The sequence below is a fragment of the Arachis ipaensis genome, chromosome B6 (assembly GCF_059453495.1).
Source record: "Arachis ipaensis isolate K30076 ecotype BB chromosome B6, ASM5945349v1, whole genome shotgun sequence".
Taxonomy (NCBI): Eukaryota; Viridiplantae; Streptophyta; class Magnoliopsida; order Fabales; family Fabaceae; genus Arachis; species Arachis ipaensis.
In genome coordinates, this window is record NC_142441.1 from 45,282,163 (window position 1) to 45,306,804 (window position 24,642).

The 24,642-nt window shown below is 40.2% G+C and overlaps 1 non-coding gene across 1 annotated transcript; it reads left to right on the forward strand.

Moving 5' to 3' along the window:
* The first annotated feature begins 9,194 nt into the window (after positions 1-9,194).
* On the forward strand, positions 9,195-9,298 carry LOC148555389 (small nucleolar RNA R71). Its single transcript, XR_015888071.1, has one exon. It is a non-coding gene; the product is annotated as a small nucleolar RNA R71 (small nucleolar RNA).
* Positions 9,299-24,642: the final 15,344 nt, after the last annotated feature.

Consider the following 24,642-nt stretch of genomic DNA (forward strand, 5'->3'; position numbering starts at 1 on the left):
TGGTGGCAACCTGCAGTGAGGCCAACTGACCTCTGCACCCTCAAAGGAGTATAACTCGAGCTGTAGAGCTCCAAATAATGTGCTCCCAACGGCATTGGAAAGTAGACATCCAGGGCTTTCCAACAATATATAATAGTACGGGGTGGACAATACATTTGAGCCTCCAAAACTGGCGTTTTCGCCAACGTTTGAGGCTAACGTTACCTCAAACGCTGCACACCAAAGCCAGCGACCATGCCCTCTTAGAAAGCTGACATTCAGAGCTTTCCAACCATATATGATAGTCTATATTGGGCATAAAATTGGCAACATGACAAGAGGACAAAGTTGGCCCCATAAATGTGCATAAGGGAGGCCAACGTTAGGGTCAAAGTTAGACCCCTAACGTTGGCACCAACGTTCATACCAGCAAGTTTTGTGGGCTGCTATGAAAAGTTGGAGCAAAGTTAGACCCCTAACTTTAGCTCCAACTTTTGGTCCAACTTTTGCAAACTCAACCCGGTTCAATTCGGTTCCTCCTCAAACTCCAAGAGCAATCAACCAAGGCCTTTATCAACCCAATTCCATCAAGAGCAAGGGCCCAAATGATCATCACTCAAAGGCACAAGAAATAGATAAAATAGGAATTTCATTTAATTGTAATTTGTTTTTAATTTCATTTTCATTTCCATTTTGTAAAGCCTATATAAGGCATCATTTTCATATTGGTGGGGAGGCTGGCTCCACTAGGGAGCACTAGAATTTGAGAGCTCTCTCTTTAATTTTCTTTGTTTTGAATCTTGGGTGGAGAATTGAAGGTGTTCTGTTTCATTCTCCCTCTGAGATTTCTCTTTGTTTTTCTTGCTGCTTTTAATTCACTGCACTTCAAAATTTTAATTCTGTTTTGATTCCCAGCATCCAATTTCCTTTATTCTTCCTGCAATTTAAATTTCCAGTTGCGTGATCTATTGCTCTTTTTAATTTCCAACACCCCAGCCCCTTTACTTTTCATGCAATTTACTTTTCTTGCAATTTAAGTTTCAGCTATTTTACTTTCTTGTTCTTTAACTTACTTGAAATTTTACTTTCTGCATCTTTAAGATTCATTGCAATTTACTTTCTGTTGGCTACATTTCACACAATTCACTAAATGTCAGCTTGACTAAACTAATCACCCACTAAAATTGCTTAATCCATCAATCCCTGTGGGATCGACCTCACTCCCGTGAGTTTTTATTACTTGATGCGACCCGGTGCACTTGCCGGTTAGATTTGTGTGTTTTGGGAGAAATTTATTTTTCACCAAAATACTCATCAAGTTTTTGGCGCCGTTGCCGGGGATTGATTAGATCAACAATGATTAAGTGGGTGAGAAGTCTAGATCAAGCATTTTCTTTGTTTTTGTTCTCTGCTCTAAGTTGAGACCAAGGTGTTTAAGTTATTGCCTCACTAAGAAATTCATCTCTGAGATATGAATTTCAATTCTCCTTGGTGTTGTGTTTTACAAAATTCAAATGGAGTTCAACTCATCTTATGGTCAAACAAATTTTATGGGATATCACCCACCATCACCAATCTCTAATGGTGGCTGGGAATATCACCAAGAGAATACACATTCTGAGCACTCAAATTCATGGAGATTTGCTTCACAACCACAAGATGAGAAAGAAAATCATATGGGATATTTCCCTCCACCACAAAATGATGCAAGTCATGATTCTAATGGTGGCTGGGAAGGGAATTCTAGTGCTCCATATGATAATCATCCAAAGATATCATCACTCGACCATACTTCAACCGAAAGCCCCTTTCAAAACTCACCACCCACACAAACTTCCATGAACCACTCAAGGCTTTCAGAGCTTGAGTCCAAGCTCGAAAAATATGCGAAAGAAGCACAAATATCCGAGAAAAGGCAAGAAGCTTTCTTCAAAAATATGAATGAAGAAGTAGAGAAAATAAGGAGGAGCTTAGGACCACTGAGCAAGAAAAATGAAGGCCAATTGATGGATATGAAGGAGAAAGTGGAAGAGCAAGATAAGGAGGCCACTGCATCAAGTGAACTTTCAATGAAGAATGAGGTGGTTGAACCTGAAACTGCACTTGAGATGACAAGAGAACATGAAAACTCACAACTCTCACAAACCTCCCTGGACCAAAATGCCTCAACATCTGAATCCATGATTGAAAGGTATGACGAGGAGATGAAGAAATGTTGGGAAGATCGACAAACCTCCCCCATGATAGAGCGATTGAAACAAATGTTGGGTGTAAAAGAGGAAGTGGAGGAGCAAGAAAGTGAAGAAGTCATTCCAAACTCAAGTGAGGCAAAGAAGTACATGAAGGAAGAATTCACAGAACCACCATTGCAAGAGACTCTTGATGAAGACAAAACTCCAACAATCACACAACCACCAAAACATGGATTCAAAGAAGTGAAGGCAATTAACAAAAGCACCAAGAAGAGGATTGTGACCAAACTACCAAGGACAACATTCAAGAGGAGGTCAACCACAAGCAATCCAACCCCTGGACCAATAGCAAGCAAGCTCAATCAAGCCATGTACAAAAGAAAGCTTGCTGAGGAGAGACCAAGACAGGGGGTAATAGCTGAATCTTCTTCTCCTTTGAAGTCATTTCTCTTAACAAATTGGAAGAAGAGGAAGAAAGTAAAGAACAGGTAGACAGTAGGTACATTTCTTTTCCTTGCTTTGTTTAAATTTCAAATAAATTGACATATGGTTGCATTCTAAGTTTGGTGTTGCTATGCAACAAAATTTGGTTCCAATTCTTACAAGATACTTGCATTAATTCCAAGTGAAAGTGCCACACTAAGTTTGGTGTGCCACTTATCTTTTATGCAAAGTATTATGCTCACCTTCTTAAGTTTGCAATCACAATGTCTCTGTCTCTTATGCCTTGATTATTATCTTTAATTTTGCTTGCTTGAAACACATGTACTACTAACATTCCTTGTGTAAGACATTCATGATCCATCTTAGCCCCATAGCCACGGTTCTAATAGTTGCTTGAGGATGAGCAAGCATTCTGAGTTTGGTATGGGAAGGAGGAGAATGGGAGGAAATTGACAACAATAGAGAAGATGAACTACAAGGTTGTAAAGTTCCTTTTCCTCCCATTTGTTTAAAGCACTATAAACTGCATGATTGTCTTTACCTTCTCTGTATGTATGTGTGTATGAAAAGGCATAGTTTGATGTCTAAATTGCAACATGGTGCTATGTCATTATGATTACCAACTTGAGTTTTGTGAATTCAAAAGCAACAAAGTATCATGATCATAAACAAACAAGGCATTAAAGAAGATTTTAGCATGTGCATAAAAGTATTGGTAAGCTAGTATGTTTGATTGTTGCTTAATTGCATTAGATTTTATTTAATTGAAGTTTTCATCTAGGACATTTTGTGAAATCTTTTAAAATCATGAAAACCTTGAAGAAGCAAATGCAAAAATAAAGCAAGAAAAGAAAAAGGGAAAGAGTGAGAAAGCTGAAGGCTCTGAGTACCAATGGAAATTTATTTGCTAAGTACTTGTGGTGTTTATGTATCAAGCCAAATGCTTGAAAACAAAACACTTAGAAGTCAAGGCTAGGCTCAAAGTGCAAAAGCACTCCCTCAAAGCTCAAGGCTCTGAGCATCAATGATTAGAGAGTTAAGAAAAGAAAAGAAAAATGAGCTTAATGAAGTCCTCTAATCAAATGCTTGTGGTGCTTATGTATCAAGTGGTAATACTTGAAAACAAAGCATTTAGAAGTCGTAGCTTTGTTATCAACTCATGGGGCAAAGCACCCAAAAGGAGAAGCTAAATAAGAAAATCAAAAGCTTGTTTCAAGGAAGAAATATAAAAGAAAGATTTCATAAATTGAGCTAGATGGAAGCATCAATCATTTACATTTCTTTTGTGATTGTAGCATGCTTAGAAAACTAGCTTACCATGAACATTGAGTTGCTATTCTTCTTACCTTGGATTGTCAATCTTTATTGCATGATTCTTTTCTTGCTTGGGGACAAGCAAGCTTTAAGTTTGGTGTTGTGATGACAAGTCATCTTAGCCTATTTTAACTAGCCTTTTTCTTTTGTTTTCAATTGAATTATGCACTTTCTTGAGCCATAAGCAAGCCAATTGGGTAGATTTTCATGTTTCCTTTGATTTAATCAACCATGTATGAATTCATGCTATTTCACGAGGTTTTATCCTATATTTGTTGCATATTATGAAAGAATGAATATCTCATGATTTTGAGCATAGCTTTGATGAGTTTGGTTGATTAATGATAGGTGAAGAAAGCTTGGAGAAAGGTTGAAGCAAAGAGGAATGGCTAGGAGTGAAGAGAGGACAATGGAATAAGTGAAATTGAACCAGGAAGCAAGAAGTTAGCCCCAACATTAGCCCCCTAACTTGGAGGCTAACGTTGGAACTTGAAATTTCCTCCCTGGCCATCCCACGTTTGCGCCAACGTTAGCCCCCTAACTTGGAGGCTAACGTTGGCACATGAAAACATAAGGGAGAGGGGCCAACGTTTGCGCCAACGTTAGCCCCCTAACTTGGAGGCTAACGTTGGCGCCACACACCACAACAGCTTGAAGGGGTATACTTCCAACAAGAATAACTTGAGCTACAGAGCTCCAAATGAGGTGATTCAAGAAGCATTGGAAAGTAGGAATCAAGAGCTTTCAAAGCATATATGGCACTGCATGGTGGACACTAAAATTGAGGGAGAAAAATGCCCCACAATGTGCATAAACGAACATGGTGGCAACCTGCAGTGAGGCCAACTGACCTCTGCACCCTCAAAGGAGTATAACTCGAGCTGTAGAGCTCCAAATAATGTGCTCCCAACGGCATTGGAAAGTAGACATCCAGGGCTTTCCAACAATATATAATAGTACGGGGTGGACAATACATTTGAGCCTCCAAAACTGGCGTTTTCGCCAACGTTTGAGGCTAACGTTACCTCAAACGCTGCACACCAAAGCCAGCGACCATGCCCTCTTCAAATGATCATAACTTGAGTTGTAGATGTCCAATTGAAGTGATTCTAAGTGGTTAGAAAGCTGACATTCAGAGCTTTCCAACCATATATGATAGTCTATATTGGGCATAAAATTGGCAACATGACAAGAGGACAAAGTTGGCCCCATAAATGTGCATAAGGGAGGCCAACGTTAGGGTCAAAGTTAGACCCCTAACGTTGGCACCAACGTTCATACCAGCAAGTTTTGTGGGCTGCTATGAAAAGTTGGAGCAAAGTTAGACCCCTAACTTTAGCTCCAACTTTTGGTCCAACTTTTGCAAACTCAACCCGGTTCAATTCAGTTCCTCCTCAAACTCCAAGAGCAATCAACCAAGGCCTTTATCAACCCAATTCCATCAAGAGCAAGGGCCCAAATGATCATCACTCAAAGGCACAAGAAATAGATAAAATAGGAATTTCATTTAATTGTAATTTGTTTTTAATTTCATTTTCATTTCCATTTTGTAAAGCCTATATAAGGCATCATTTTCATATTGGTGGGGAGGCTGGCTCCACTAGGGAGCACTAGAATTTGAGAGCTCTCTCTTTAATTTTCTTTGTTTTGAATCTTGGGTGGAGAATTGAAGGTGTTCTGTTTCATTCTCCCTCTGAGATTTCTCTTTGTTTTTCTTGCTGCTTTTAATTCACTGCACTTCAAAATTTCAATTCTGTTTTGATTCCCAGCATCCAATTTCCTTTATTCTTCCTGCAATTTAAATTTCCAGTTGCGTGATCTATTGCTCTTTTTAATTTCCAACACCCCAGCCCCTTTACTTTTCATGCAATTTACTTTTCTTGCAATTTAAGTTTCAGCTATTTTACTTTCTTGTTCTTTAACTTACTTGAAATTTTACTTTCTGCATCTTTAAGATTCATTGCAATTTACTTTCTGTTGGCTACATTTCACACAATTCACTAAATGTCAGCTTGACTAAACTAATCACCCACTAAAATTGCTTGATCCATCAATCCCTGTGGGATCGACCTCACTCCCGTGAGTTTTTATTACTTGATGCGACCCGGTGCACTTGCCGGTTAGATTTGTGTGTTTTGGGAGAAATTTATTTTTCACCAAAATACTCATCAGGCGATCTTTAGCTTATCAAATGGTTGCATACAGCTCTCACTGAACTCGAACTCAATATCTTTCTGCAGCAATCTGGATAAAGGCAATGCTACCTTACTGAAGTCCTTAATAAATCTCCTGTAAAAACCTGCATGGCCAAGGAACGAACAGACTTCCCTCACGGAGGAGGGGTAAGGTAAACTAGAAATAACATCCACCTTTGTTGGATCTACAGAAATGCCAGTATTAGACACAACATGTCCTAGTACAATTCCTTATTTTACCATAAAGTGACATTTTTCAAAATTTAATATAAAGTTTGTACTAACACATCTGTCTAACACTCTAGATAAACTATCCAAGCAAAGGCTAAAAGAATCACCATATACGCTAAAATCATCCATAAAAACTTCCATACAGTTCTCAATAAGGTCAGAAAAAAGACTCATCATGCATCTTTGGAAAGTAGCTGGTGCATTGCATAAGCCAAAGGGCATTCTCTTATAAGCATAAGTTCCAAAAGGACATGTAAAAGTAGTCTTTTCCTGATCTTCAAGAGCTATATGAATTTGAAAGTAGCCTATATAACCATCTAAAAAGCAATAATGGGATTTACCTGACAGGCGATCAAGCATCTGATCGATGAATGGCAAGGAGTAATGATCCTTGCGAGTAGCTTGGTTGAGACGCCTATAGTCAATGCAGACTCTCCATGAATTCTGCACTCTAGTTGTCAGGAGCTCTCCATGCTCATTTCTTACTGTTGTGACTCCAGACTTCTTGGGCACCACTTGTACTGGACTGACCCATTCGCTGTCTGAGATGGGGTAAATGATATCTGCTTCAAGTAGCTTGGTCATTTCTTTCTTGACAACTTCTAAGATGGTGGGATTCAAGCTTCTTTGAGGTTGACGGACAGGCTTTGCTCCCTCTTCTAAGAATATTCTGTGTTCACAAACTTGAGGACTAATGCCCACTATATCCGCCAAGCTCCATCCAATTGCTTTCTTATGTTTTCTCAGCACACTGAGTAGCTGTTCTTCTTGTTGAGAAGTGAGTTCCTTTGCAATGATAACTGGGAACTTCTACTTGTCCTCAAGGTAAGCGTACTTGAGGTGTGGAGGAAGGGGCTTTAATTCCAATTTCTGCTCATAACTAGGCTCTGGATCATCCGGGGCTGGTGATAATGGTAAAGTGTTCTCATTGTTTTCAGAAAGTGTCCCCACACTTGGACCTTATTCCATGTACTTCTCTTCTAATTCTTCCTAGTGAACTTCAGCTACAGTTTCATCAATAATGTTGCACTGGAAGATAGAATGATCTTCCGGAGGATGCTTCATAGCTTCATTTAAACTGAAACTCACTGTTCTGCCATCTATCTCAAAGGAGTAAGTTCCTGAGAATGCATCCAGCTTGAACTTTGAAGTCTTCAGGAATGGTCTTCCAATCAGGATTGATGATGGTCTTTCTGAGTCACTAGGGGGCATTTCCAGGATATAGAAGTCAATGGGAAATGTGAGCCCCTTAATGCTCGCTAATACATCTTCAGCAATTCCAACTACTGTAATAATGCTTTTATCTGCTAACACAAAATAAGCTGCCGACCTTTTTAAGGGAGGGAGCCTCAAAGTATCATATATAGACAAAGGCGTTATACTAACACATGCTCCTAAATCACAGATACAGTAAGAAAATATCACACTTCCAATGGTACAGTTAACCATACATAGACCTGGATCACTACATTTTTTAGGTATACCTCCCATTAAAGCAGATATAGAACTACCTAAAGGAATAGTTTCTAATTCATTAATCTTATCTTTATGTATGCACAAATCCTTTAGAAACTTTGCATATTTAGGTATCTGTTGAAAAAACATCAAAAGGGGAATAGTTACCTCGACCTTTTTGAATATTTCTACCGTCAAGTTCCATCTGCTTTCTGGGCTTCCTTTTGATTTGTGGAAAGGGGATAGGGAGGGCGTGATTTGCAGCTTCTGTATCCCTTAGTGCTTCATTCTGTGGTTGAACTTCTTCTTCTTCAACAATGTCTTGTACGTCCTCTTCCTCTTCAGCATCTTGCACTTCCACCACATCCTCTGCTGGTACGTGTTCTGGTGGGTTTGGCTCCTCATGGTTTCGGACCTCAAAGTGATGGCGTTGATGTCACCTTTCGGATTAGGCAGTGGTTGAGAAGGAATTCCACTAGAGCTTGAAGGTTGATGTGTGGAATTAAGTGAGGAATCCATCCGGGAGACGAGAGCTTGTAAAGTGGCAGTCAAGCCATTCAGACTAGAGTTCAGCTGTGCCTGCATGTCTTGTTGTCCTTGCGCAAGAGAACGGAGCATCTCGTCATTTGATGAAGAATTAGAATAAGTGATCTGAGGAACTTGTTGTTGGTTGTGTTGGATTCCTTGTGATTGTCTTAGGTGAAGTGCTCTGTAAGATTGGTTCTGATTCTTCTATCTGTTGTTGTTATTGTTATTCTACCTCTGGTTTTCACTATTGTCTCTGCCTCCTCTGTTATAGTTGACCCTCCAGCCAGGGTTAGAATTATCTTTCCAGCCTTGATTGGAGTTGTCTTGCCATCCATGGTTATAGTTGCCACCTTGGTTATAGTTGCCACCTTCGTTGTAGTTGCCACCTTGTTGATTGTATCCTTGATTCGGGCGGTCAAAGAAGTTGTGAGTGGCTTCCACAGTGTTGTTTTCCTATTGGAGCTGCGGACATTCATCAGTATAATGACTATAATCAGCACAGATCCCGCATACTCTTTGTGGAACTAACTGTTGGCTTTGTTGTGATAGGAGAGGCTGAGCTTATTGTGCTTGTTGTTGATTCAACTGCATTTGTTTCAGTAGGTTGGTCATTTCACATATACTCTGTGTGAGAGCAGTAGTTTCAATGCTAGAAGAAACTTCGACAACAGCCTTGGGATGGTTGCGCCTCTGTCTGTGATTCCTAGTGAACTCAGCTAAGTCGCTGATCAGCTGCCATGCTTCATCTACGGTTTTGTACTTTTTCAAAGAACCATTACTAGCACCCTCCAGTGTAGTCTTATCCTGGGGGTTCATGCCTTGAGTGAAGTAGCTGATCAATACTAGTCTATTAATCATGTGATGGGGACATGCGTCCAGGAGATTGTTGAAGCGCTCCCAATATTCGTAGATAGTCTCAAATTTGCCTTGAATAATCATTGAAATCTCTTTCCTCAATCTATCAGTAACTTCAGCCGGAAAGTATTTTTCTAAAAATTCTCTTCTAAGCGTATCCCAGTTAGTAACAGTCGCTTCAGGTTGAGTGTAGTACCACTCCCTCGCCTTCCCTCAAGAGAAAATGGGAAAGCGGTTAATAGAATAGAAGTTTCATCTGTACCATGACGCCTAACAGTAGAACAGGCTGTCTGGAAATTCCTAAGGTGCTTGATAGACTCTTGAGCAGGTAAGCCATGAAACTTGAGCATCAAGTTGATTAGTATAGCCTTCAGTTCAAAATCTGCAGCCAGATTTGGATGACGCACTTGATACGGTTGCAGAGTGAAGTTTGGGGCTCCTACCTCCTAGAGAGTAATTCTCCTAGGTTCTGCCATGTCACCTACACGTGAATCAACTAAATCAGTAGTAAATGAGCTTGTCTCGCTCTCAGATGGCGGTTCAGATTTGCCCTCAGATGAGATTGGTGAATTGATAACAATCACTTCACCACCCTCAGAGGCTAACCGACGTCGAGTTCGTCTAATATGTGAAAGAGTTCTTTCAATTTCAGGGTCAAATGGGACTAAACTCAGATTAGGCATTGAACGCGTCATTCAATGAGAAAGACATGAAGCTCATGGTAACAAAAATAAAAATAAAATATGTAAATAAAAATAAAAATATGTACACTAATTAATAATTTAGCACACTATTGCAACTCCCCAGCAACGGCGCCAAAAATTGGTGCGTGGCAGAAGTTACCCAATTAAGAGATTTCAAATAAGAGAATAGCGTTGCACGTATAGCTCTTAACCAGATAAGATCTGCCTCACCAATTTAAAAAGGGTTGTCACAAATTTTAGAAATTAAAATACTGGGAGTATGAGTCCCAGGTCGTCTCCCAACGAGTTACAGGAAAGAGTACTAATTTATTAATCAGAAAATTCCCAAAAAGTTTGAGTTTTGATAATGAGTAATTAAAATAATTGTGAATTAAAGCAATAAAAACAAACTAAGAATAATTATCGATATTCTAAATAAAAGTCCTTGACTAGGGGAATAATTAAGTGGAAGTCCTATCCTTGTTGGCATCTTCTCAAGTGTAGTGTAAAGAGGTTGTTGTTCTTACTTGGTTAACCCTTACTAAATAAAGGAAAGTATAGTGATTGAACTAACTCTTACCCGCAAATCCTAGTCCTCTCCCTTGGGGAGGTCTAGCGTTAGTAGGTACAGAATTAGCCTACAACGTCCAATTTAACTAATCACTTGAGCATTCCAACTCAAGTGTCTCCTCTTAATCAACCCCCATGTCAGGTAGAGAATCTATTCCATTGACATGGAATTAATAATCATAAAAATATAAGATGACATAATTAAATAGAATAAAATAGAGAATTAAAATTAATTAAAAATAAAAGTAACTTTATATATTAATAAATTCAAAATGCAATATAATTATCTGAACAAAGTCAAACGAGTAACTAATTAAGAGTAAGGGAATAAGGAAACAAACTAAAGTAATGACTTCAACGAAGGTGATGACTCTTCAACATCCAAAATCCAAGCAAAAGCATAAACTATGAATGTAAAAGTAATTCTAGATTCTAGATCTGAAACGAAAAGTAATTCTAATATCAATGTAACTGAATGTGTATGGATGCGTGATGAGTCTCTACATGTTTTCTCGCTTTATTCTGTGTTTTTGGACCGAAAATTAGGTTAAAACGTGGCCCGGAATTGTCTCCAGCGTATCCTGTAATTTCTGCAGATCGCGCAGGTCACGCGTACGCGTCGTCCATGCGATCGCGTCATTCAGCGATTTCCTTATCACGCGTTCGCGTCATTCGTGCAGATTCCAATCCACGCGTTTGCATCAGGCACACGTTCGTGTGAGCCATGTGCTCGCGTCAGTGTTCGCTTGTCATCTCCTTAGTTTCTTGTGTTCCTTCCATTTTTGCAAGCTTCCTTCCCATTCTCTAAGCCATCCCTGCCTTATGAGGCCTGAAACACTTAACACACGGATCACGGCATCGAATGTTATAAAGGAGAATTAAAATACATAATTAAAGATCTCTAGGAAGCAAGTTTTCAACCATGGAACAATTTTTGGGAATAAATTGTAATATCATGCTAATCATATGAATAAGTGGGTAAAGACTTGATAAAACCACTCAATTAAACACAATATAAATCATAAAATAATGGTTTATCATTGAGTAACCAAGGGATTGGGGCTCAATCAATCATGATTGCCAAGAGGTCAATGAGTTGCATGATTGAAGAGGATATGAGCTGAATTTAATCCAAAGAGACAACATCTCCTGATCTCAATGAATCCCCCTATTCTTATCTCCCACTTTCTTTATAGCTTTTGTTTATATTCTGCAATTCCCCCTTCCCGTTTACATTTCAGTCATTTAAGTTTCTGCTCTTAACTTTATTGCCATTTCCAATTCTGCTATTTACTGCTTTCTTTACTTTTGAGTCATTTATATTTCTGCACATTTAGCATTGTGCAATTACAATCTATTCAGCTTAGCTTGACTAATTCACCAATTGATTAAAATTGCTCAAATCTATCAATCTCTGTGGATACAATCCCACTCCACTGTGGGTTATTACTTGACGATAATTTTGGTGTGCTTGTCAAAAGAACGGATTCACAAGTTTTATAATGGGGTGTGAATATCGGTCATCAAGTTTTATGGCGCCGTTGCCGGGGATTGATTTGAATTTGACACTGATTAAATTGATTGGAGAGCTAGATTAAGCATTTTTTTCTTGTTATTTACTTTTTAGCTCTTTACTTTTTTGTCTACTCTGTTTTCTTTAGTTTTACTTTGATTATTTTAGCTATTCATTGTTCATATTTCCATTCTTCTAACTGTTTGATCAATTGCATCAACCAAGCTAACCATTAATCTTACTATAGTGATTCTTTCACTTGTCCTCCACTTACTTTTTGTTGAATGTATGAGAGGTAGAAGGGGAGAAACTTCATCTTCTTTTGATAGTGAAATTGAGAGAACCTTCCTTAGATTAAGGAGGGAATCAAGAGGCAAAGGTATAGTTGGAGAGGAAGTAGTGGAGGAAGATCTGCGAACCACCATGGATGACGAAGTACAAGACAATGTTGGAGGAGATGCTGGAAATCATGTTGGGCAAGAAAGGAGAGTCTTAGGCTCCTACATCAACCCAAATCCAGGAAACTGTGGCAGCAGCATCCTCAAACCAACGATCCATGCCAATAACTTTGAGTTGAAACCTCAACTCATCACACTTGTCCAGAATAATTGTTCATATGAAGGAGGAGCACAAGAGGACCCAAATCAACATCTCAGCACATTCTTGAGGATTTGTGATACTGTCAAGTCCAATGGGGTACATCCTGACACCTACAAACTACTTTTGTTCCCTTTCTCACTCAGAGATAAGGCTGCAAAGTGGTAGGAAGCATTTTCCACGGAGAGTTTAACTACATGGGATGATGTTGTAAACAAATTTCTAGCAAGATTTTACCCCCTTAGAGAGTCAACAGGCTAAGGGCTAAGGTGCAAACTTTTAGACAACAAGATGGTGAAACACTCTATGAGGCCTGGGAGAGATTCAAAGATTTGACAAGGAGATGCCCTTCAGATATGTTTAATGAGTGGGTGCAACTACACATCTTCAATAAAGGGCTGACCTATGAGTCAAAGCAAGCTGTGGTTCATTCTTCTGGAGGCTCACTCAACAAGAAGAAAACCATTGAAGAGGCCATAGATGTCATAGAGACTGTAGCTGAGAATGAGTACTTCTATGCTTCAGAAAAAACTCAAAAGAGAGGAGTGATAGAGCTCAACTCAATGGATGCCCTGCTGGCCCAAAACAAATTGATCACTGCACAACTAGCAGGATTGACCAAGAAGATGGAGAGTAATTAGGTCTCAGCCATTCAAGCCCAAGCCCCCCAACAAGAAGGAGATGCACCAGAAGTTGACTGTGAGCAAGTTAACTGTGTGAACAACTCCAGACCACCATATGATCCAAATTCCAAGACATACAATGCTGGTTGGAAGAACCACCCAAATTTTGGGTGAGGGAACCAACAAAACCACAATCACAACCCCAACCATCAATCAAATAATAACAATAACAGACCTTACCATAATGCACAGAACACATCATATCATTCCCAACAAATACACAACAACCACCAGTAAGACACATTAACATCAACCATGCAACCAAGTGAGATCAAGAGCAACTTCGAGAAAGTAGAAGCTGCAATAGCACAGCTATCATCACAGCTGACAGGAGCTATTTCCACTCTTTTAGAGAGACAAACACAAGCTGACAAGAGGATAGATGCCAACTAGGAAGAGTACAGATTAAATCTGAAGAATCAAGGCGCAGCCATTTCAAAATTGGAAGCACAAGTGGGGATATTATCCAAACAGATTCCTATGTCCACACATACCTTTCCCAGTGATACTATGGCTTACCCAAGAGGGGAATGCATAGCCATCACACTCAAAAGTGGAAAAGTTGTGGAAGAAGCTACCCCAAGCCAGAGTAACTAAGAAAAAGGAGCTGCAGAAAAGCCTGAAAACAAGAATGAAGAAGAGACCCCTGCCCCATCCTCACCAAAGCCAGTCTTGAAGCCCTATGTGCCAAAGGAACCATACCCACAAAGGTTAAGAAAGGATGGGAAGGATGGCCAATTCTCTAGATTCTTAGAGATCTTCAAGAAGCTCCAACTCAACATACCATTTGCAGAGGCATTGGAGCAAATGCCACTCTATGCCAAATTTCTAAAGGAGCTCATGTCAAGAAAAAAAACTGGGGTGAAAAAGAGACCATAGTGCTAACTGAGGAGTGCAATGCCATAATACAAAAGAAGTTACCCCAAAAAATGAAAGACCCAGGGAGTTTTCAAATCCCCTGCATCATAGGGAATATCAACATTGAGAAGGCCTTGTGTGACTTTGGAGCCAGCATCAATCTCATGTCCCTAACCATGATAAAGAGGATGAACATTGAGGAGGCCAAGCCAATAAGAATGGCACTCCAATCAGCTGACAAAACTTTTAAAGTCCCATATGGGGTAGTGGAGGACTTGTTGGTGAAGGTTGGGGAGTTCATTTTCCCAGCTGACTTTGTTGTGTTTGATATAGAGGAAGAGGCTAACACATCAATCATTCTAGGAAGGCCATTTCTAGCTACTGCTGGAGTCATCATTGATGTGCAAAAAGGAGAACTAGTCTTAAGATTGCATGAGGAGAAGATGGTCTTTAATGTCTTCAAGGCAATGAGTTACCCCAAGGAATCCATAGGAGAATGCATAATGGTAGACACCATAGAACAGATAGTTCAAGGAGTCTTGGAAGAAGAACAATGTGAAGGAACTATGGAGTTAGAACAGCAAGCATCAAGTGGAGAACTACCACAAGAAACCATGGAGAACTCAATCATGTTGAGCCCCAAGAATAACAAAGAAGTAGAGGCACCAAAACTCGAGCTGAAGACATTACCACCAAGCTTGAAATATGCATATTTGGGTGACAACAACACTTACCTGGTGATCATTAATTCAAGCTTGAGTAAGGAATAGGAAGAAGGACTTATCCAAGTGCTGAAACAGCACCAGGATGCCATAGGCTGGACACTTACAGACTTAAAAGGAATCATCCCTTCAATGTGCATGCACAAGATATTACTTGAAGAAGGTGCTAAGCCCTCAAGACAGCAACAAAGAAGGCTGAATCCAACCATGAATGAAGTGGTCCAAAAAGAGGTACTAAAGTTGTGGCAAGCAGGGGTGATCTACCCCATCTCAAACAGCCCTTGGGTAAGCCCTGTGCAAGTAGTCCCAAAGAAAGGAGGGGTCACTATTGTACCAAATGAGAAGAATGAGCTGATACCTACAAGAAAGGTAACTGGGTGGCGCATGTGCATTGACTATAGGAAGCTTAATGAAGCCACCAGGAAGGATCATTTTCCCTTACCTTTCATTGATCAAATGCTCAAGAGATTGGCAGGACATGAGTATTATTGCTTCCTGGATGGGTATTCGGGCTACAACCAAATTGTTGTAGACCCCAAGGACCAGGAAAAAACTTCATTTACTTGTCTATATGGTGTTTTTGCTTATGGGAGAATGCCCTTTGGATTGTGCAATGCACCTGCAACATTCCAAAGGTGCATGCTCTCCATATTTTCAGACATGATTGAAAGATTTATTGAGGTGTTCATGGATGACTTTTCTGTATTTGGTAACTCATATTCTAGTTTCTTACACGACTTAGCCCTGGTGCTAAAGAGATGCCAAGAGACCAACCTTGTTCTAAACTGGGAGAAATGCCACTTTATGGTTACAGAAGGGGTGGTCCTTGGTCACAAGATCTCAAAAAAAGGCATAGAGGTGAATAAGGCTAAAGTGGAGGTGATTGAAAAGTTGCCCCCACCTTGCAATGTCAAGGCAATTAGAAGTTTTCTAGGACATGATGACTTCTAAAGGAGATTCATTAGAGACTTCTCCAAGGTTGCCAAACCTTTGAGCAAGCTACTTGTCTCTAATGTACCTTTTGTTTTTGATGATGAATGCATGATAGCTTTTAAGGAACTTAAGAGTAAACTCTCCTCCGCACCTACCATAGCACCACCATGCTGGGATTTACCTTTTGAGTTGATGTGTGATGCATCAGATTTTGCTGTGGGTGCTGTTTTAGGACAGAGGAAAGACAAATTGGTGCATGTCATTTATTACGCTAGCAAGTTTCTTAATGAAAATCAAAGGAACTATACCACTACAGAGAAGGAATTACTTGCCATTGTCTTTGCTTTTGATAAATTTAGGTCATATCTTATTGGCTCTAAAGTAATTGTATTCACTGATCATGCAGCACTCAAATACTTGCTCACCAAACAAGAGTCCAAGCCCAGACTAATAAGATGGATTCTACTACTCCAAGAGTTTGACATTGAAATTAAAGATAGGAGTAGAGCAGAAAACAAGGTGGCCGACCACCTATCGAGGATTCCACAAGAAGAAGATGGGGCACACCAAGTTGCAGTGAATGAAAGTTTTCCTGATGAGCAGTTGATGGTGATTCAAGAGGCCCCTTGGTTTGCAGACACATCCAATTTCAAGGCCATTGGGGAGCTACCAACTAACATCAACAAGCATATGAGAAAGAAGCTAATCAAAGATGCTAAACACTACATCTGGGATGAGCCCTATTTGTTCAAAAAATATGCTGATGGAATCTTGAGAAGGTGCATCTATCATGAAGAGGGACAAGAAGTGCTTTGGCAGTGTCATGGATCTACATATGGAGGCCACTTTAGTGGGGAAAGAACTGCAGCCAAGGTGCTACGATGTGGATTCTACTGGCCTTCCATTTTCAAGGATGCCAAGGACTTGGTGACAAGATGTGATGAATGCCAAAGGGCTGGCAGTCTACCCAAGAAAAATGAGATGCCACAGAGGTTCATAATGGAGCTAGAATTGTTTGATATATGGGGAATTGATTTCATGGGACCTTTCTCATCCTCCTACTCAAACAGTTACATATTGGTGGCTGTAGATTATGTATCAAAATGGGTAGAAGCCATTGCTACTCCAACAAATGACAACAAGGTTGTAATGAGCTTTTTGAGGAAGCACATCTTCAGTAGATTTGGAGTCCCTAGAGCCCTCATCAGTGATGGAGGGACACACTTTTGCAATAGGCAACTTGAAGCACTCCTCTCTAAGTATGGAGCCAAGCACAAGGTGGCAACTCCATACCACCCACAGACCAACGGACAAGCTGAGATTTCAAATAGAGAGCTTAAAAGAATTCTTGAAAAAACTGTTGGAAGCTCAAGGAAGGATTGGTCTAAAAAGCTGGATGATGCATTGTGGGCCTACAGGATAGCCTTTAAAACACCTATTGGATGTCTCCATACTAATTAGTATTTGGTAAGGCTTGTCACTTACCAGTTGAGCTTGAACATAGAGTATTTTGGGCTCTAAAATTGTTGAATTTTGATGAACAAGCCACTGGAGAAAGGAGGCTTATGAAACTGAATGAGCTGGAGGAGTTTTGGAATGAGGCATATGAGAGTGCAAAGATCTACAAAGAGAATACAAAAAGGTGGCATTGATGCACGGAAAACTTGTCTCACAACAAATTTCCTTCGGCAAGTGTACCGAATTTGTCGTCAAGTAAAAACTCACAATAGAGTGAGGTTGAATCCCACAAGGATTGATTGATCAAGCAACTTTAATTAGAGGACTGTTCTAGTTGAGCAAATCCAGAATTTGAGTTGAGAATTGCAGAAAATAAAATGGCGGGAAGGTAATTGACAGGAAAGTAAATGCTAGAATTATAGATCTGAAAGTAAATGACTGAAGGTAAACTGCAGAATTGTAAATGGGAATGGGGGAATTGCTCATTAAAGTAAATAACAGAAATTAAAGAGAATGGGTAAGATCAGAAATGGGGAGTTCATCGGGCTTAGGAGATGTTGCATTCTCCGGATCAATTTTATTTTCATCTCTTCCTCAATCAATGCACTCATTGATCTCCCTGGCAATCTTAAGTGATTGAATTACAATTTCTTGTAATTCAATCTCTCAAATCTTGATCAATAGCCAATTCCTTGGTCAATTGCTCATGAGAAGAGATGAAGTATGGTCACTGATTATACCACATGCATTTCCCAAACCAAGTGTTGAGAGGATTATAGTCACATATCCATCCAAACCCAATTTGGTCCAGCATGAGAAAGCATTTCTAGCTTGATCTCTTCATTCCTCTTTCAAGGTTCAGAAGAGATCCAAGTATGAATAGCTTCTTTTTCAAGATAACTACTCAATTGGATGAAGATCGAAAGCTTTCAAGTAAAATCAAGAGAAAAGATAGAAGAAGAATAATGAAAACTAGTATTGATCCATCAAATTACAACAGAGCTCCCTAACCCAATGACAGGGGTTTAGTTGTTCATAGCTCTGAAAAATGAAAACAAAGATGGAGAATACATGATGAAAACCTAGAAGTGCAGAGAAAGTAAATACAGAGAGTAGTTCTATGCTAAGAGTCTCCCTATAATTTCCAACTCTCCAAAATATTTCAAAGCTACTCCTATATATACTACTCTTCTGTTCTTCTAGTTCATTCTTCAAGTCTTGGGCCTTTGGATCTTGAGTTTGAAGCAGTTCTCTTCTTCATTGGGCTTAGCTTTTACTTGCAGAGAGAAAGTATGAAGTGGGCAGGGCCTTTGGCTCAGGAAGTTAGTGGTGTTAACGTTCAGTGAAAATATGGGTTCGAGAACGTTAGTGACAATCACCTTTTTCACTAACGTTCCTCACCAAAGTTAAAAGCCACGTTAACCTCAACGTTAGTGGCACAAACGTTGCCACTAACGTTTCAACTATGTCCTTCGCACACGTTATTGGGACTCAACTTTCCCAATAACGTTGAGAAGCCTCCCCTTTCCTACGTTAGAGTCCACGTTAACTTCGTTAACGTGGCTCTTTTAACGTAGGCTTTCCATCCTTCGAGAACGTTAGTGACACTTACCATTGTCACTAACGTTCCAAATTGCCCCTATTTTCCACGTTAGAGTCCACGTTAACTAGGTTAACGTGGCTTCTAACGTGGCCTTGCTAGCCATCACAAACGTTAGTGACAAAGTTGAGTGTCACTAACGTTGGCTCATCTTTCCCTTATCCACGTTAGTTTCCACGTTAAGTAAGTTAACGTGGGAGTTAACGTGGCTCATGGTGGCATGTGTGGCTCCTTCCAACGTTAGTGACAATGTTGGGTGTCACTAATGTTGGCGATCACCTTCTTTCTTCACGTTAGCTTCCACATTAACTAGGTTAACGTGGGAGTCAACGTGGCTCATTGGGGGCTTGTGTTCTTCCAACGTTAGTGACAATGTTGGGTGTCACTAACGTTGTTGACCACTTTGTTCCTTCACATTAGCTTCCACGTTAACTAGGTTAACGTGGGAGTTAACGTGGCTTAATGTGCTTTGGCCAACGTTAGTGGCAATGTTGAGTGTCACTAATGTTGGCTCCCCCCCTTTCTTCTTAATGTTAGAGGCCACGTTAACTAAGTTAACATGGACTCTAACGTGGCCACTCATGATCTTGGTCCAACGTTAGTGATAATGTTAAGTGTCACTAATGTTGGCTCCATTTCTTTACTTCCACGTTAGAGTTCACGTTAACTTAGTTAACGTGACTCTTAACGTGGGCAATGATGGCTTCGAGAGCGTTATTGGCAATCACTTTTCTCATTAACTTTGCAAGTTACTCCCATTCCACGTTAGTGTTAACGTTAGTGTAACTAACGTAGCCACTAATATGGTTCTTCTTTGCTTCCTTTGTGCTGAAATCAAGCAATAACGTGCATCAAAGTTCTAGTCCAAGTCATGGGAAATGCAACATCCAATTTTTTCCTTAAATTCATGCAAAATCCTCATGAAATCATGTAAAGTGCACAATGTATGCTTGAATCAAGATGTAAGTGAATATCTACCAAAAACTAGCTTATTTCCTAAGGAAATGCATGAAACTACCCTAAAAACAGTAAAGAAAAGGTCAGTGAAACTGGCCAAAATGCCCTGGCATCACAACACCAAACTTAAAGCTTGATTGTCCCTAAGCAAGTATTGGAACAAGAGAATGATGAATGGAATGCTAAGAGAAATGAGTCATTCTTGTGGAAGGCATGTCCCTGGTTTTATGGTGGTTTCATGCATAGCAACTTAGGCTCATTCCTGGCTTTCAGACCTTTATCATGTCCTAGAATACTCACTTCTTATTGCATCCCATGAGACTTTTATTCATTGATCCTTTTGTTATTATTTGAGGGCTTATTTTTGTTCTTAAGCTAAGTGCTCTGTAAGGGGGAAACTCTTTAAAATAAGCTTTCAGCCAACACTCCCGAACCAGTTGGTTCAAGGTGCTAGGTGTTGAAGCACCCCTAAGGACTTACTTGCTCAAGTCTCTCCCCCATACATACACACCACAGGCACATAGTGTATGTATTTTCTTTTCTTGAGACCTTGGTGTCCAGCACCTCTTTGGGTTACTAAATGCTCTGTGGTGAGGGTTACTCTTGATAGTGGACTTTCAACTGATAATCCCGGGTTAGTTAACCCAAGTTACCAAGTGATAAGGCACCCCTAAGAGCTTATTCATCTAAGTAGATCCCTCACACAGGAGCACCACAGACACATGCTTCAAGATTAAAACCATTAGTGCCTAGCCTTATTGCTTACTATTTTTCTTTTATTCCTCAACTTTGATTATTCTTTCCCTTTTTCTTATTAGGATCTTCTTATTTATCTAATCTCATGGGGTGTGTCTCAAGCATAGTATTCATGACAGATAGTTGTCTTCCCACCTTATGGTTGAACCAACTTAGCTATCTTATGACTATACCATAAACTCAAGAACTTACTCCATAGTATGAACTCCACTCTGGTCTTTTGAAAACAATCATTCTCTTTTCATTTGATTCAAAAGGGACAAGCATACAAGTAAGTAAAGAAATGATGCAGTGACATAGAGACTAGCACACAGAGACCTCTTCAACACACAAACTTAAAAAAAATAAAATTTAAAAAGGTTTAAACTAATCATGGAAGCAAGTTCTATTTCATACAAGATCTTCCTTATTTAAAACTTAGAACAAGATGGACCAAAGAAAGAACTCCACCACCTTTTACTCTTGTGGATGTCCATGCTTTCCTCCTTGTTTGTCTTCTTTGTGTCCTCTTGCATTCCCTCTCATCCGTGCCAATCTTGCTTGCTTCCAATCCTCAAGTGCCTTTCTTACTGATTCATGACTCTCTTCCACCCTTTGTCTTTCTTCTCGTGCTAATTCATCCCTTATTTCTTCATACCTCGTGATTCCTGGATGCAATATAGGCAGTTGTCCTACCAAGTAACGGAGCCTGGCTTGAGTATTTATATGATGCCCAGTTTCGCTCATGTAAACTCTTTCTGCGAATGCCCTTTGCTCGTCCAATAGTTCTGCCTGTTCTATTTGTCTTCGATGCATCTCATGTATATGTGCACCTTGATGTGCTTGGATGTTGATTAGCCTCTGGATGGATTCTTGTTGCTCATTTTGCCTTTGTTCTATCCTGTGAAATATTTCATTCCATTGTTGTCCTTGACTCAGTTGCTGATCCATCATTTGCTTTTGCTAATCCCCTTGTTGAGTCATCCATCTTGAGAGTGACTCCTCTTGCTGCCCTATCATCTGTAGTTGAAGTTCTCTCTGTGCTCCTTGGCTCTCCAAATATTGTTGAGATAGTCCACTAATGGCCTCCTGCAATTGATGCATATCCAAAGTGGTTGGTGCTTGCCCTTCTACGGCTTGTCCTTCTACTACTTGAGGGGCTGTCCTCTTCCTTTGCTTCCGTTGAGGTAGGGGGACGCAGTGGCATGCATTCGTTGAATGGTTATTGGAATGCCCTCTTTTATCCACACGGGGTCCTCATCTTCAAACACCACCCCAGCTTTCTTGCACAGTCGGTAAATAGTGCTGGGGTAACCTAATGTTCCTCTTGAGTCGCTTTTCTCTGCCATTTTTCTAATGCCTTCTGCTATGAGTTCATGAACTTTGATTTCTCCTCCTTTGAGTATACAGTGTACCAGTGTGGCTCTCTTGAGATTCACCTCCGAGTTGTTCGCTACTGGGAGGATGGACCTCCTTACAATCTCGAACCATCCCTTTGCTTCCGGAGTAAGATCTGCTCTCTTGATGAACCTTGGTCTCCTATCTGCATATCTTTCCTAGTCAGCTCCTGGTACACAAATGTCTTGCACAATCTAATCATGATTAGGGTTGTTGTCCATCCATGAATGATAACTCTCTTCTTCAAACGGTATGGACCGCAGTTTTAATGCCTTCATGACACTCATGGGGCCAAAATCCATAATCTTTCCTCTCACAAAGCTTGTATATGACTCATCTGCCTTATCATAACGGACCGCATTTGCATAAAACTCTCTTATAAGATTTGCATTCACCTTAATGACCAGATCAGTGAGGAGCTCCCATCTTCTCTTTTCTACCTTCATTGTAATTTCGGGATACTCAGTTTTCCTAACTTGAAATCCTAGCTCATAAATGATTTCTTTATCAACCATCCACCCGTATTGCAATGCATGATGCAAGCTTCTGAATCTCTTTTCATCATACGGGTGTTGCTCCATTGTTTCCTTCCCCTTCCTTCTTTTAGAGCTTGAAGATGCCATGATTGAGGGTTAATGTATGGAGTTGGCAAGGGTGTGGAGACTTTTGGTTGTTTAGGGTTGAGTGCAATGAAGGTGGTGAGGGAGAATGTGTTTAAATGGTTAGGAAATGCTTTGCTCCGAAATGGATAGGCGTGAAGAGTGGATGTGGAGTGTGGAGCTAGGTTACGGATCAAGGATCACTTTTATAGAAAGGTTGTGAGTGAATGGAGGGTGTGGATTGATGGAGTGGTTGTTTGATGGACGGTTGGGGTTGTGCATGTAGAAAGGACAAAGATCATCACTTTATGATGGAGATTGCTCGGTCTTCAAGGGTCCCATTTTTTTTTCAATGTTGCATGGCAACATTTTCCAATGACTTCCCTTTTTAGAACAAGTGTATAGTCCTTCCTTTTGTGGTGTCCGAACCTTCTTCCTTTAATTGTCCAATCTATCTCTTTCAATGCTCCTTTCCTTTCCCTATAAAGATCAAATAAGAAAAGTAAGAAATATCATAAAAAAAATCAATTTAGATTTTACGGCTAAAATAATAAAGAGAAGAAAAGATTAGATTGTTTATTCATGAACTCCAACTAACTAACTAACTGTGTATCCCTTTATGCATTTTGGTGGCACCATGGGGTGACACCAAACTTAGTTTGAAGCATTGTGATGAAAAGTTCTATTCAAAGCTCCAAGACTAGAATGCTCTCTGTTGCATTCATGCTTTCTTGGTACGCTTTGAATACCAAACTTGTTCTTCACTATATACTGCAATATAAGGACTTCACCAAGTTTGGGTTGGAATTTATGAATATTGACTTATTCACTAGTAAAAGCTAATAAAACATGGGTTGCCTCCCATGAAACGCTTCTTTAGCGTCACTAGCTTGACATTTCTCCTTCATCAGGGTGGTTGATAATGCTTCAAGTCCTCCCCTCTTGCCTTGGACTTATATCCATTGGTTGTATCAATGATCTCTACATGTTCCAAGGAAAGAACTCTGTTGATAGTGAAGACCTTAGGTAACTGAGATGGTACAGTGGGGAGATTAGGGGGGATATCTGGGAAGTAAGCTGAAATCACTTTATCTCCTGGAGAAAGGCCTTCCGTAGGGATCTTCTTGTTCCTCCACCCCCTTGGTACCTTCTTCTTTGTCTTTTTTGATGCTTCCCTGCTCTTGGCGACTTCTTCTTTTAAGTTAATTTTGTTGTTGTCTTCACATGCCTCTGGTGGTTTAGGTTCCTCCAGCTTCTCCTTGAGCTGTGACGATTGCTGTTTGCCTTGTTCATCATTCAGTGGGGTTTTCAGATGTGTTGGTGGTGCCTCAGTGCTTGTTTCCTCTGTTAGCATCCCGTTATGATCATTGCTTGGTTCTTTGTTTTCTTGGTCAGTTTCTTGGGAGAGTTTGAAGACATTGAAGCTGAGTTGTTCATCATGGATCCTCAATATTAGCTCCCCTCGCTCCACGTCTATGAGTGCTCTGGCTGTAGCTAGGAATGGTCTTCCCAATATGATTGGGTGAGTGTGACTCTCTTCCATGTCCAAGATGACAAAGTCTGTGGGAAGAAAGTATTTCCCCACCTTTAACAACACGTTTTCCACCAACCCTCTTACTTGTTTTTGAGTTTTGTCAGCCAGCCTGATGACTACATCTGTGGGCAATATCTCATTGATCTGCAGCCTCTTCACCAGGGATAGAGGCATTAAGTTGATGCTTGCTCCCAAATTGCAGAGTGCTCTATCAAACATTGTTTCTCCTATGGCACAGGGGACATGAAAACTCCCTGGATCTTTTCTTTTTGTAAGCAACTGCGGTTGAATGAGGGCACTGCACTCCTTGTTCATCACTATAGTTTGGCCTCCCTTGAGTGAGCTTTTCCTGGGAAGCAACTCCTTCATGTACTTGATGAATGCAGGCATTTGTTGGATAGTCTTGATGAATGGTATGTTCACATGCAGAGATGCAAATAAGTCAAGAAATCTTGAGTATATTCTCCTCTCCACAGCTCCCTTGAGCAGTTGGGAAAAAGGTGCATAGAGTCTCTGCAACTCCTGTTTTGAGATTTCTGGTTCTTGGTAATCTTTTTTCATCTCCTCTACTGAGGTATCTTCAGGTTGTTCTGACAGCTTGCTTGGCTT